The 15,915-nt window shown below is 43.9% G+C and overlaps 1 long non-coding RNA gene and 1 pseudogene across 1 annotated transcript in view; one reads left to right on the top strand and one right to left on the bottom strand.

Annotated features, from left to right (window-relative positions):
• Nucleotides 1-512: 512 nt before the first annotated feature.
• LOC8052541 overlaps nt 513-15,915 on the top strand; it is a 42,507-nt gene continuing 27,104 nt past the window's right edge. Inside the window, exons 1-4 of the long non-coding RNA XR_006077299.1 lie at nt 513-605; nt 824-973; nt 6,784-6,969; nt 8,702-8,819. This is a non-coding gene — a long non-coding RNA (uncharacterized LOC8052541). The remainder of the gene's footprint in view (nt 606-823; nt 974-6,783; nt 6,970-8,701; nt 8,820-15,915) is intronic.
• Nucleotides 4,275-5,641, bottom strand: LOC115325996 (annotated as a pseudogene).

Below are 15,915 nucleotides of genomic sequence, written 5' to 3'. Positions count from 1 at the left end.
ACCCACGCTATTTTGACCAACCCACCTGCCAAAACGCTATCTACCATGGATGGATGATAGCGGCTGCAGCAGCTTACATTGGCTAGAGGTGATATAACTCTACTTAAAGATGGCCGCCAGTGACCGCATTCGCGGAGCGGGCAAACGCGATCCAGAGATCAGTGGGCGCCACTATAATAGAGATCAGTGGTGGGCGCACAGGTCAACGAGCTCGTTGGCACAGGTCTGCTTCCACTGCATTGCCAAGAAAAGTTCTTGTGGCGTGGCGTGACAGATTTCTAGTCAAAACATAAGGAAAGCTTCTTTTAAGATGATATTGACGTGATCTATTCTGTTAATATACCTTTGAGCAAGAATTAAAGCAAAAATTAAATTGTTAAAAAGGCATTTTTGCGCTGTGCTTTGGCTTTAGCGGTTTTTGGGATTCCGACTGCGGGTTTTCAATTTTTGAGTTGGCAACACTGCAGTCAATGTTTCCGTTTCCGGTAGATTTGTTTTTTGGTGTTGGCCGCGCTGTTTAGACTTGGTTTTGGACGCTCACTGGGGTTTCACGCTTTTTGTTCTTTTCTCGCGGCATGACATTCGTTGTCTTCCATCCGACCCAGGTAATTTGCCTGTTCACATTCGCCACGCGGAGACGACCGCCGCGACCTTCGCCACTGTCTCGGTTGTGCCTCTGCACCACGCTGTGCAGTAGAGTGACTGTACTGTGCACGATCATGATCCATGCGGGCTCTTTTTATTTTTATTTTGCACCAAACTTGCTTCGTTTACTGCTATTCCGCTTTAATCTTCTTTCACGTCTATGTTGTCGACTTTTCAGGAGGGGCCCCAATGTGTGTTCGATGCCGCGTGCCAAGCCAGACGGACGGCACTGCCTGAACGGTGTTTCCACAACAAAGCTTGGCACCATGAGGGCGTCGCCGGTGTGGATTTGATGCGGGGCCAGAAATCATGCCCCCCAGTCGCAGAGGTACACACTTCCGCCAATTCGCGGAATGTTTGGTGTTGCTTTCGAGACCTTTTGGCACATCCCCAAAAAGAGAATAAACTTTTTTCAAAGTGTAAAGCCATACGCACTACGTCGTCCACCTCGACCGGAGATGGCTATACGCACTACGCGCAACTCGTATAAAACGAATGGTTACAACTCGTTTCCGATTGAACCCAGGGATCCTGGGTTCAATCCCCAGGGCCCCTGCCCGTTTCGATCTGGATGAGCATCGTATCGGCGTGCGGTCGTGTATTACTGCTGCGTGGTGCACGTTAAAGACCCCAGGCCAGCGGTTGTACTTCACTGGCTAAAGTGCTCATCTACAGTGAGTGACTCGTCGCAACTTTGAAATGGCTGACCCAACTACACGCTGTATAAATGTACACAACCCCCATTTATTTTTTCCAAAGGGGTGGTGTAGCATAGTGATTTTTTATTTATTTATTTATTTATTTCATAATACTATCAGTCCCCCAGTGGGGACTATGATAGGAGTGAGTACAAAAAACAGTAGACAATGTAATACACATGCAGAACACAATGACAAAAAATGAAGGACTATACGACACCTAATACTCATATCAAAAGCAGAAGGTACAGCAAAAATGATAACAGGAGGTCTATTAGTTACATGGGAGACACTTTGTAAAATCAAAAACCGTTTTGGATATAACAACGCTTTCAGGAAGTGTATTCCATTCCCTTATTGTCCGAGAGAAATACGAATTCTTGAAACATTCTTTGTTGAATCTGTACTCTTCGATTGTCCTAGTATGCTTATTACGTGTGATTCTAGATAGATGGGGTTTGATGAATTGATGTTTATCAATCTGCAGTGTGCCATCTAAAATCATAAAAAGCATTTTTAAACGCTTATTTTTTCTCCTCTCTTCTAATAAGGAAATGCTTGCCTTAGAATAGAGCTCAGTTGGTGAATCCAGTCTTCTGTACTTCGAAAAAATAAAACGCAGTGCCATTCTTTGAACTTTTTCTAATTTCAATATTAAACCTTTTGTGTGAGGATCCCAAACTTCACTAGCATACTCCAATCTAGGTCTTATTAGCATTTTATAAGCTAGCAATTTAGTTTCAGTGGTTGCCAATTTTAATGATCTTCTTAGTGACCAGAGTTTAGCTGTGGCTTTTTTTACTATATTACTGACATGTTTGTTCCAACTTAAATCACTGGTTATTGTTAGTCCTAAATACTTAAATTCATCTACCCTAGACAAAGGTTCACTCTTCAAGTAGTAGTTATACACAGAAGGAACTCTCCTATGCGTTATTGACATGCAAACTGTTTTGTCAGTATTTAAAGACATTTGCCAGATCTCGCACCATTTGCTAATTTTCTGCAAACAGTCGTTTAGTTCAACATGGTCAGAATCATCGTTTATGTAAGTATACAATATACAATCATCAGCAAAAAGTCGTGCCTTTACTGTAATATCGCGAAGAACGTCATTAATAAAAACCAAAAATAACAGGGGCCCAAGTACAGAACCTTGGGGGACTCCCGAGTCGACCCCGCAAGGCATGGAAGCGTGACCATCAATGCTCACAAATTGCCTTCTACAAAACAAAAACATTTCTATCCATCGCAGAACTTTCGTGTTTTTTAGTAAATGCTTGAGCTTTAAAAGTAATTTATTATGGTTTACCTTATCGAATGCTTTTTGAAAGTCTAAAAAAATTACATCAATCTGACCTCTTCTGTCAAGGGCAGAAGAAAAATCGTGAATTTATTCTGTTAATTGAGTTGTGGTAGACAGGCCTTTTCGAAAGCCATGCTGTTTTTCATCAAGAACAGAGTAGGTATCCAAAAACATCCTTATATGCTTTGAAACAACATGCTCAAGTATTTTACAACAAGTAGATATTAATGATATGGGTCTATAATTCGTGACCTTACAGGCATTTCCAGTCTTAAGAATAGGTATTATTTTGGCCAGCTTCCAGTCATTGGGAACGGACCCATCTGAAAGCGATTTATTAAAAATGATCGTGAGATATTTTGAACACCATTCGCTATAACGCCTTAAAAATTGATTATGAATGTCATCCGGTCCGGCGGCTTTCTTTGGATCGATAAGAAGTAGCTGTGAAAAAATTCCTTCCTCTGAGACCTCCACGTCTTCGATTGGGGGCACATTCTCAAACAAACAAAATGTTGGTAAAATGTTATTATCAGAGGAAAAAACACTGACAAAATATTGGTTAAAGCAATTCGCAATTTCAGTTTTGTCCTCAATCACTTCTTCTTCTACTATCACTTCGGTAATTACTTTCTTACTTGGTTTTAATTGTCGCCAAAACTTCTGTGGTGAATATCTCAAAAAGTTTTGCATTTTTACATTAAAGAAAATCGTTTTCGAAGTTTTTATTTTTGCTTTCAGCTCTTTGCTCAGTGACTGTATTTTTGCCTGCTGGAACCCGTCGTGTTTTTTGCATGCTCTTGCTCTACACCTTGACAATCGTCGTTTGTGGTGGATTATGTCCCTTGTAATCCAAGGACTGTTCAAGTTTTCTTTTCTTATTTCCACTGGGACAAACTTACGAGTGCATTCAAGTATCATTTCCTTAAAATTGAGCCATAGGTCATTCACTTCTATCAACGGGTTGCCAGCTAGGTGCTCGAAGTTATCATAGTTCAGGCTAAGTTGATCAATAACTGACTCGTCATTGGCTTTTTGAAAGTTTTTATACGAAGTAATTTCAATTCTCCTGAGCATAGGCTTTAAGGACAACGTAAAATGTACAGTGCTGTGGTCCGAAACTCCCGGGCTAATCTTGCAATCATACGCGTGGTTTATAAGGTTCTCATTTATAAATATTAAATCCAAAAGAGCTTCTGATTTCCCTTGTATTCTAGTATGTCCCTTAACAATTTGAGTTAAATTATGTGAGAAAACTATATCTAAAAGTTCCTCAGCACATGATACTTCGTGGTTCCCAGATCCTAACGTTACCCAGTCAATTCCACCGAGATTGAAATCTCCCATTAAAACAACCTTCTTGGAACTTACTTTCAGTTTAAAAAGGAACTCACTTAAATCTCGCAAATATCCACATGGCATTTGCGGGGGTCGATACAGTACTCCCACAATTAACTCACTTTTTTCCATTTTGATGCTACACCATACATTTTCTATGCCTGGAGCTCCCTCGATTTCTGAAGAATTTAAACAAGATTTGATTACTAGAGCAACACCCCCTCCTCTACTTTCTCTGTCCTTTCGATAGAGCACGTAACCGGGAGGTATTATGATATCATCTGTCACAGACGAGTCTAACCAGGTTTCAGTGATAGCTACTACATCGGGGTCATGCTCTATTAAAATATGTTCTAGCTCGAGGGTTTTATTTACGATACTTCTTGCATTAAGGTTAATAAATAGGACACTGTTTGCCTGTGGGAAATCAGATGCCTGTCAATTATCATGCTCGGGTGAAGGTACTTCTCCGGCTGAGTAAAGTTCAACTCTCTGGTTTGTATCTACTTCCCATGCGTAAGTCACTCCATTAATCTTCAATTTATCATACGCTAAGTATACCTTCTCTCCCCTTTGCCTGTTTTCTTTCGCACTGTCCCACAGTTTTTTCCTTATCATTCTAACATTTTTCGAAAAGTCCTCGTTAATAAATATGCGCGTTCCTTTTAATTTTTTAGCATTTCTGAGAATATTTTGCCTTTCATTGTAGTTTCCAAAGCGCAAGATTACTGGTCTCGGTTTACCCCTAGCCACCCTTCCGAGACGGTGAATTCTTTCGAGAGATTTAACTTCAACACCCATTTTTGTTTTAAAGAAGCCTTCCACCACTTTTTCCACCAAATGTTGCTCCGTTTCTGCGTCAGACTCCTCTACTCCGTAGATTACCAAGTTATTTCTCCTACTTCTATTTTCCAAGTCATCGATCTTTGACTCGAGCTTTACTACGGTCGCTTCTAAGTGCACTAGTTTTCCTTGTGTGTCATTTAGCTCCCTACTGAGATCCTTTATCTTGGAAGTAGACGCTTCAATAGCCTCTAATCATTTTTCAAAGCTTTTCTGACCCTGTACCAATGTTGATATGTTAGCCGCCATCTCTTTCAGACTTTCCAGTATTTCCCGCATTGTATCTCTAGGCTGGGCCAGGATTTTCTTCAACATCTCCTCCCCTTAAAAGCACAAGTGCTCTCCAGCGACAATCAACAATGGCAACAAGGAGCAGTTTCACGCGCCTTGGGCAAGGCAACAGCAATAAACAACGGTCATCTGAGCGGTACGAATAATCATCAAATTCTCCACATACCTGCGTACAAGGGAAAAACCATTTATGCGACATGTCAGGCTTGCTGTCGCCTTGCCCACTGATCGCTGATCCGTGCAGCTGTGCCTTTATAGCCCCGAAGGCCGACGTTGAAGTGCCTCCCAGGATTTTCATTTGCCGATCAAACACGTGACTGTAGTCCTTGTCATTGTGCACTCGGTGACGAGGTGATGCTGTAATCTGAGTGACGAGCACTTTAGTTGCCGCGTAGTCCTGTAGGCTGATGGTCCCCAGTTGATTGTGTCCGCGCGTGTCCTCCGTTGGTGATGAACTGTGGTGCGACAGCAGTAGCAGCAGCAAAAACTGCGTACAAGGGAAAAACCATTTATGCGACATGTCAGGCTTGCTGTCGCCTTGCCCACTGGTGTCCGCTTCATACGCAGCGGGCCTCGGTTCAGTCGCCACTGTGGTCATACTTTTTTTTTCTTTCTAGAACATTTTTTTGTCCAGCATTTTGGTGATATTTGACATTTCTTTTTTTACAATTAACACTGAAAAAAAAAAAACAAAAAAAAAAACTTGTTGATGAAATTTTGCAGAACTAAATGGTATGGGACTCTCTTTCCGGAGCTGCAACCAGGGACAGTGGGGCTTGGGTTGCCAGCTGGATGCAGCAAAGCGGTGTGTACGGGTTAAGTTTTGTAGCTAGTGGTCGCACACTGTCGCGGCGAAGCGGCATGAACGCTGGCGGTGGGATGGGTTAATGCGCTCACCAGTGATACACGCGCTGTCCGAAAAGGGTGACCCAAAGGGCATGAGCTCTCCGCGTAGTGCGTATAGCCATTTCCGGTCGAGGCGCACGACATAGTGCGTATCGCTTTACTCCTTTTCAAAACTCTGAGCCGTCAAAAAAGAAGTGCAATATTTCCGCTCTAATGGCGGCGATTGAAGGACAAGATAGCCTAACTTCAAGCACCTTCAACTTTAGTGAATCGAAGGCGACGTAACAAGGACAGACTTGGTAGAGAAAATTCCCAGTCTCCTGCTCTTCCAGAGACGTCCGCTTGTCTTGCTGTGGAGGAGCTTCATAATGTCGTCCTTACCGCTTTGGCACAAGACAGGGCGCGTAGACAGACTTTTCAAATGGGTCGCTTTGCCAAGGTGTTTAGATCATGTGCTGTCCGTTGTTAATTTTGAAGATTGTAAGCTTTTGATGATTGATGAGATCGGAAATGCTTAAGAAGTTCATCATTATTAAAGAGAAGTACAATGCTAAAAAGTTCTTTTTTTTTTTTTTTTTTTTTACGAAATTGGGGGGTGAAAGATAAGCCATATTGGGCAAAAAGGTGAACTTTCGGGAGCTGAAATTACATCGCCGTGGCTGAATTGAGCCGACAGACTTTGCATCATTGCTTGAGGTAATCATTGTGAGTGTTTGTGCCACCACCGTCCAAGTTTGTATATGTACCAGGCTGTCTACAAGAAGTCCGCGAGGCCTGCCAGGGTGATTGGGGAAGTGATGTTTGGTCTGCACTCAGTGTTGCTGGCGCTGAAGACGGGCAGGCGGGAGCCGTTCTCTCTGCACATCCGGGGCAGCAAGTTAATCTTCCGGAGCGTCATTGCCCTGGACAGAGATGCTGGGTCTCGCTGAGCAGCGGGAATTGGCACCCAAGCGGTCTTCCCTCACCAATCTTGACTACCTCACCACGAACAGAAGCCATCAGGTGAGTCGGAGGACTCGCTGCATCGGGCAGTGGGTGCTTTTGGGTTCGTCTGGAGTGGAGCCGTCGAGTGAGGTACACTTAGGGCAGGGGGGGCCAGATGGACGTATGTAATAGACCACAGAAAAAGGACTATTTGATGTGAAGAGTAAAAGTAAAACGTGGCTGTTTTCTTTTTTTTTTTGTCTTTTGTCTCAGTTAGTGGCCACAGCGAATTCCATTCATGAAGCTATTGCTCGTTATGTCTTATTGCACATCCCCATTCGTGAAACAAGCGCCTTGCTCGGCGTACATATGGTGTGTGGCGCAATGCTGCCTGAACGCAAGTCGTTTTCAATAACTCTTTCCTCTACTCTTACGAGGGGCGTATGTTTACCAGGGAGCTGCATTCAGACACGCGATCAGCTACACGCGACTTTCGAGCCACAGTTTGGCCATTCCTGGCTGAGACCTTGGGTTCCAAAAGTAAACTGCATTTCTAGGAACCCCCCAGAGTACAGTCAAGGGTCCCCCAGCTCGTAAAAGTTCCCTCGGCCGTCCCCGCCCTCAACTGAAGTGTTCTCTAGTTTAAGCGCTATTTTAGAAGATTGGAGGCAATAGCTGAATCATAACTATAAGCCAAGCACTCCCAAGTGTTACCATTGTCGTTTGCAAGATCTGTAGGCTCTTTCGCCGCTTCATTGCATTCACGCATAGACGAGGAAGGGTTCCTTTACTACGTAGAGGTCGCCGCCGATCGTATTTCATTAGTTCTGTCGCCAGTCAGTGGTGCCACCTGGGCACTCCTCAGTATACACCAACATGCTGTTCACAAAGAAGCCCGCGTTTGCCTACACCAGGTGTGGGCACTGCGCATGCGCAGAAACCAAATTCACGTGAAGTGAAGCGTCTGCGCACACGCAGTACCGTCGACAATGCCACCGCAGCTGCGTGACGTCAGGGCCGCGTGCTGGTCTATAGAAGCATTTGAGAACATCCTTCTCCATCACTGACAGGATGAGAACTTGGGGAGGCCAGCACAAGCTTCCCACCTTTGGCAGTGCTTCCGCACCTGTTGAGCCACGAGCGTGCACGTGCAGCTGAAGCATGACTAAAGGCAGCGAGCGCGTGCCTGAGGTCGGGCGTCCAACGAATTGTGTTCCAAATCTCACCCAAGTCGATTCGAGTTACTCCGGTGGGTCGTGTCACGTGACAGCACAGACTAAAAGGCGCTGGACGTAGGTAGGTATTAGAATGCCAAGGTCCAAAACCCTTACCCCGGAGTAAGATGGAGTGAATTTTGAAACACGGCCACGGAGACGCCGTTCTCGTCTTCTTGGTTGGCGCAAACGAGCAGTCTCTATTTTTTGTTTGTTTTACAATCTCAAGGCTGTTATCAATACTAATAGTGGGCTGTTAAGAGCATGTTTCAGGTACTAACCTAAGCGGTACAACTCGGTGCCTACGATTGCATTCTTAAATTTTTAGAAAGGACCAATGTCATATTTGCACCAAATGTCGGTTCGCACATCCATCCCGGCGCTGAGACGGAGCCGATTCACTGCTGCATCATCGCCAAATTTGTGCTGCATTGTGTGTGTGAACGGGACAAGACTGGGTCTTTAGTGCAAAGTCAGTGCTATGTCTGTACTGCCGAGTTGGCGTACGTGTAAACAGGCCTTAAAAGTATCGTGTAGTGTACATCTTTGCGAGTTTAGGGGTGTCGACGACGGCTTGCCTCTTGATGTGGCTGCAGGACCCGACGAACTTGGGCGCCATGCTGAGGTCCTCCTACTACGCTTGGGGGTTCAGAGGGTCCTCCCACTACGCTTCGGGGTACAGAAGGTCTTCACGACAAAGACGACGACGGACAGGTGGGCTCACTTCCTTGCCACCCTTTGCTTGACGGGTGCTAGGAGGCCTTGTAGCATTTGTATTTGTTGTCGGGGCTGGGTGCCATCTGAAACATTTGCAGGGGTGGTCCAGCTGCGCCAATTGCGCCATTTTGATAAATTCTCCTTTACCTGCGCCTTGCTGCGCCTAAAGACACAAATTGCGCCAAAAAGGGCTAGTCGGTCCGTGAACGAATCCTTTTTTGGAAGAATGGCGTTTTCGGCTGGCAACCCGGGGGAGTTTTATTTTCTAGGCTAGGTGGTGCTAGAGCACTATAGACCTATATAGTGCTCTAGGTGGTGCAAGCAGGTGCAAGGTGCCGCCCGATATAAAGGGTAGAGCCGTTACCATAGCCATCACAATCCAATTCAGGTTTCCGGCCCAGTGGCATTATTGCGCATTATTGTTTTGTTGCGACCGTTTTGATATGCGGCGTTGCGGCTGTTCATTTCTGCATCGCCACTACTAAGTCCTCTTAAAGAGGAGCCAACGTGAGTAGTTTTTTTTTCTGCATGCGCGTTTTAAGTTACAGACCCCATAGTAGAAATTTGTTCCGACGCTCGTTCACCGGCAGACCAGCGGCATCAATACCGAACGTGGTACTCTTTTCGATCGCGTGGTCGTTGCTTGATTTCCTTGTTGCGAATTGTTGCGTGTTCCTTTTCATGTCAAATGCCGTAAACGATTGGTCACCCCTTGGTTGTCATACTGTCGCACTGCGTGCGAACTCAGAATAGAGCTTACAAACATGTTTAATAAATCGCTATAGTTTCGGACTTTCGGCAGCCGTAATATATATATAATAATAAAGACATGGCACAGAACTGCTCTATGTTCATGCTGCTCCAAAATGTTTAGTTTTCCTGATACCAAGGTGCTCCAAAACGAGCTTTTCTCTGCTCCAAAAGGGGAGTTTATGTGATACGAATTGCTCCAAAATTGGGTTTTTCTTGCTGCAAAAATTGCTCCAAAACCTAAAATGGCTGGACCACCACTGCATTTGCACCGATTGATGAATGGACTTCTTCCAAAACCAAAGTGCCCCATCGCGGCGAAATACCACGCGGTGCACTCTGGGAACTAGTTGGCCACTCAGTTTTGGTTTCGACTGAGCAGCTCCATCTCGTGCTATTGCGCCGCGACCGAATGCGCTGCTTGCGTTTTCGATTATCTGACTTTTCACGAACATACAATACACTCATTCTCGAGCGATACAAAACGAAGACCGGGGCACTTTCCTTGGTTCCCAAAGCACCGGATATTGTGTGTGCGTATGCAAACGTACTAAGACGTGGCTTAGTCACCTCACCTTTGTGTTCAATTTCAATAATCCCCTCTAGTACCAGTGAGCTACAACTGAAATTTGGTCACCTGGTTCCTTACACATATTTTGTTTGCCAAACGTCTTCTTGTTACTTCATTGGGCGAAAAGCGAACCGCATCCTCCCAGGAGTATCAAAGTTGAGCCCAGCGTTGACGCATGAACTTTTAAGGAAACGCAATAAATTCGACCTCACTACTGCACCAAAGTTATATGATGTCTTCCTCGTGTCATCATATATCTCCCACTCAAATTTTATGCTGATAGAAGATTAATTTTCACAAACGCTGAGATTGGCTATCTACGACGAAGGCCCTAACAAGCGTCGCCTACTCCTCGCTAAGCCTTTTTGGACGAGCTTTTACTGACGCCCAGGATCTGTGCCTGAACGGTGTGTCTGAAATTATCTTGGTATACTCAGACAGGAAGAAAGCAAGCACATAACAAATATTATGACCATTAGCAACCGTCAAATGCACTTTGAATAATTTCGTTCGTTTGGCGCACCGCAAAGGGGTTCGTGCCCGTGCGGCGTAGTTCTGGTGAATGGTGCGACATTTTTTACACAAGTGCTCGACTTTTGCTTTCTTGAAACGGTTTGTATGTGCGAATATGCCTATACGATTGCAGGATAACGTTATGCGCATACGCAATGTTGAATAGACACAAAAAGAGATCCTTAAAAAGGTCAACGAAATTCAGGTAAAACAAGACACTTCGGAAATCAATGTACAGAAGCTGCAAAACAGGCTGGACACGATTGAGGAAAAATTACAAATGGTCGATGAAACTAGTGGCAGGCTTGGTCAAATTGAAACCAGGCTTACCGGTCACGATCACGAAATTACTTCTTTTTACAAACAAATCGACGATCTTGAAAATCGATCCCGGAGAAATAATTTGATAATTAGAGGTATCAGTGAAGCAACACCCGAAACGGAAGAAGTCCTTGTGAGAAGCGTAACTCATGAGGTATTTGATGGTATACTGAAAGTTAAGGTTGATTCCATTGAAAGAATTCACAGACTTGGGAGGCACATACCCGGTAGAATTCGGCCTGTTATTGTGAAATTCACTGACTTTCGGGATAAAATGAAAATTCTTAACAATTGCTCCAAACTAAAGGGTACCCAAATCAGCATTAACGAGGATTTCTCAAAAAGAGTCGTGGAGATACGCAAGCACCTGTGGAACTCTACTGCAGATGAAAGAAAGGAAGGCGCAAAGGCTAGATTGGTTTTTGATAAGGTCAAAATAAACAACGTTCTCTATGCCTGAGACGAGGTTAGAAACGAAAGATATCGGTGCTCATCATATCCGAGTACGCAGGATAAGGATCAATGACGTCACAACAAAGCACGCTTTAAACTAATTAACATAAATGCCCGAAGTATTGTAAATAAAGTTGACCTAATTGAAAGCATTGTTCTTGAGCACGAACCCGACGCTATGGTGATTACAGAAACGTGGCTACATTGCAATATTTTAGACAGTGAAATTACACCACCAAATTATACCATAATTAGAAAAGATAGGGAAGCACGTGGCGGAGGTGTAGCAATTTTGATCAAAAGCGATATTGTATTTACTGTACTGGATGAGGTTAAAGATATCGAAGCTCTATGGGTCCAGATTAGAATGAATGACCGGGTTATAGTCCTAGGCGGTGTATACAGACCTCCCAATTCCTCAGTTGACTTTTTAGTGAAGTTGCGACAGTATATGGACTCTGTAATATGTCATAATAAAAACATCTTGTTAGTAGGCGACTTTAACTTACCAGGCATTGACTGGAGTACGCTTTCGGTGGGAACAACAGACGGAGCCAGCTGCGAGCAACTACTGGAAATTGCATTTTGTTATAATTTATCTCAAGTTGTCACAGAACACACAAGAACGACTTCTGCTGCATCATCATTACTTGACTTAATCTTTGTTTCCACAAACCTAACACCCCTTCTTTCGGAATGTGAACTTTTTGAAGGCATCTCAGATCACAAAATGACATGCATGACGCTAAACTTCAGCCCTTGCAGGCTTGGTCGCCCTCCGCATAAAAAGGTTCTTAATTTTGAGGAAGCAGATGACGTTAGCATTTTAGATTATCTTGAGAAATCGCTTCACGACTTCCAGTCACTCCACCAGTTAGATGCTGCTACCGAAGTTTTGTGGAATTTTTTTGCTGATGTGACAGCACACTGTATTAGTTTATTTGTGCCTACGCGTATCAAAATAATAAGAACTAAGAACCCCTGGATCACTAGAGAAATTATTCATGTAAAAATAAAAATAAAGCGATGTCGGAAAGCTAATGCAATTAAACCAAATGACTCTAGGAAAATGACACTGCAAAGCTTGAGTCACGATCTGAAGAGGCTTGTTAAAGATTCGAAGCATAAATTTTACAATGTCACTCTTAAGAAATTTATTATAGAAACTTGGAGAACATAATAGCGCTTCACGACAGGGACGAAGGGTAGGAACGAGACAACACAATGCGCTAACTTCAACTGGTTTAATCGTCAGAAAATCAAAGGTATAAATACTCTGCATCATCGCGCCATTCAACCAATCCCAAGCCACGCCACTGATCGCAAGAACTGTATCTCTTTGTCTGCCAAATCGATCGACGCCACGCTGACACATCGATCCCCGTAGTTTCTTATCAGGTCCGCCTCTATAATTTCCCTTACCGTCTTATCTCTATGTTTTCTAATGACAGTGCACAAATTAAATTCAGGTTTGCAGCCACAGTCATGGCAGTGCATGGACAAATGACCGTCACGCTGTCCGCTCACTTTTAGGTTGTGCTCGCGCAATCTGTCATTTAGACATCTTCCCGTCTGTCCAACATACTTTTTACCGGACGTCAGCGGGATCTCATAAACGACGCCATCTGCGCAATCTACAAATGGGCTGCAATGCTTTTTCACGCAGCCAACCGGTGGTTTGCGGTAAGGGTCCGTCATTTTGCACAACTTGGCAAGTTTTTCGGGTGCAGAAAAAACCACCCGAGCGTTTAGGCGGTTTGCTATCCTTTTGAGATTGTGTGCCGTTTTGTGCATGTAAGGCACAACCGCCACTCTTTGTTTCTTTTGGGCCACATCCTGGTCTGGACTCGCTACTACTCGTAGCTTCTTTAAAACCTTTTCTGCAACCGACACCAGGAGCGTTCCCGGGAAACCGGCAGCCACCAAGCGTTCTGACTGCTCCTTCAGACCTGAAGGCATCGCATGATGACACGACCTTCTGATGGCGTTCACAAAGCACAAATTTACAATTCCTCTCTTGACAAGTTTTGAATGGGATGAATTGAAAGGCAACAGGGGCTTATTTGCTCTTGGTTGGTATTTCCAACACACATGTTGCTCCGAAAGTGTGAGCCTGATATCTAAAAACTGTATGACGTTGTCCACAGGTACCTCGTGCGTAAGCTTGAGAGGATCTAGGACGGTACTAAAAACTGTTAAAAGGCTGTTCACCACCGAGGGAAAGTGAGAAACGTCATGGGGAAGAAAAACTAAATAATCGTCGACGAATCTAAAAACCTTACTAGTGCCATTAAAGTCATTCAGGCGTTCCGAGAAAACTCTGTCATGATGGGCTAAAAATATATCGCTTAAAACTGGAGCTAAACACAAGCCAATACACACCCCTCGCTTCTGAATATACACTCCGCTGTTCCACTCAACAAAGGTCGAGTTTAGATAAAATGTAAGCAATTCGAGAAAGTCATCTACAGTCATTCCTGCTGCGTTCTGAAAGGCCACCACCCCGTGTTTATCGATGCTTTCCTCTACGCAGGTCAGTAGTTTGTTGTGCGGTAGGGAATAGTATAAATCCTTTATGTCAAGTGAGCAGGCTAGAAAGCCTTTGTCCGCGTTTGTCTTTAAAAAATCTACGACTTCATCCGAGCTTTTGACTAAAAACGGGTCGTCCATACAAATGGCTCCCAGTTTATCTTGCAGAAAGAGTGCTATCGATTTCTGCCATGTGCCTCTCTCCGAAACTATCACTCTTAACGGACAATCAACTTTGTGCGTCTTAGCGCTGAACATCATCTGTAGGCACTCGCTTTTGGTTTTGTCAATACTCTGTGACAACCTGTCTAATTTTTACCTCTGGCACAATTTTTTCCCCTCCGGCTTTAGCTTAGTTAAAGACACCTTTTGACGCTGCTTGAACACTGACGAAATAGCCTCAAGGGCCTTACTCCCGAATTCGGCTTCTGTTAAGACCACAAACCCTCCTTCCTTGTCGGCGGGAATGATAGACAATCGACGCTCTTTCAATAGCGACACCACACCCTTAACCGGAATATGGGGCTTCGCGGGTTTGTTATTGTTCCTAGACAACACGTCCACTCCCTCCGAGATACAACGTTCAACTTCGCCGTCTGGTGCGCACCTGGCGACTTGGCGGACCAGGCCCAAGAGTTCCGGAGCGTTCATGTTCGGCTCAACCGGCTTATAGAAGCCCCGGCTAAATTCTGGCGATATGTTAATCCCCTCCGAAAAAAGGAAATTACTTCTGACAACAGTCAGCAACGAGCGGAAGAATTCAATACCCTTTTTTTCATCTGTGTTTACTCGAGACAACCAACATTTGCCAAGAGGTAGAAATTTCGCTGGATATCCTCCAATTAGTGACTTATTAATTCAAGAGGAGGGAGTTATTAACCTCTTACTTAACATCGATGTAAAAAAAAGTGCTGGGCCTGACGGAATTCCTAATGCGTTTTTGAAGCGGTACGCTGAATGGGTTGCCAAATATCTTACTATAATTTTTCAGTCGTCTATAAATAATGGTTCCGTGCCAAAAGCCTGGAAGACTGCCAAAATTGTACCCATACATAAAGGAGGCTCTGTTTCTTGTGTGGGAAACTACCTACCTATATCTCTCATTAACACGTGCTCTAAGCTTCTTGAACATATTGTTTCAAAGCATCTTTTAACGTTCCTCAACGATCACAATATTTTGTTTCAATATCAACATGGATTTCGTAAATGTCTTTCCACAACGACCCAACTCATCGAAACCGTGCACGATCTTTCCCAATCTATAAATAACCGTGGCCAAACGGACGTCATATTTTTAGATTTTGCAAAAGCATTCGATAAAGTGTCTCATCCTAAATTGTTGCTTAAAATTAACGCCTTGTTTAAGAACCCCATCATTACAAACTGGTTTTGCTCGTATCTTTCATCGAGAGTTCAATTCGTTGAGTTGGGAGGCTGTGTGTCTAGACCCGCTCCAGTTGCTTCTGGAGTTCCACAAGGTAGTGTGCTAGGACCGCTTTTATTTTTAATATTTATAGACGACATACGCTGTGGAATATCAGTTCCAATTAAGCTGTTTGCGGATGATTGTACTATTTTGTACAATAAAATAGAAACTGAACAAGATCAACTAAAACTGCAAAATGAACTCCTCGAAATCAAACATTGGTGCGACGAGTGGCAAATGGTGTTAAACCCTCGAAAATCAGTCGTTATGTCTATAACAAGAAAAAATCCTAAATTATGATTACTTTATAGATGACACCAACCTACCTCGTGTAGACGAAGATAAGTACTTAGGAGTTACCTTTACAAGCGACTTAAGATGGAATACACACACGGAAAAAGTGTCCAGAAAAGCTAACCAGGCACTATGGTACCTCAGAAGAAATCTTGCAAGTGCTTCGCCAGAAATAAAAGTATTAGCTTATAAAACACTGGTGAGACCTATCCTTGAATATGCAAAAGTAGTGTGGG

The sequence above is a fragment of the Ixodes scapularis genome, unplaced genomic scaffold, assembly GCF_016920785.2.
Source record: "Ixodes scapularis isolate PalLabHiFi unplaced genomic scaffold, ASM1692078v2 ptg002250l_1___fragment_2___debris__unscaffolded, whole genome shotgun sequence".
NCBI classification, from domain to species: domain Eukaryota; kingdom Metazoa; phylum Arthropoda; class Arachnida; order Ixodida; family Ixodidae; genus Ixodes; species Ixodes scapularis.
This window is presented reverse-complemented; position numbering and strand designations above follow the sequence as displayed.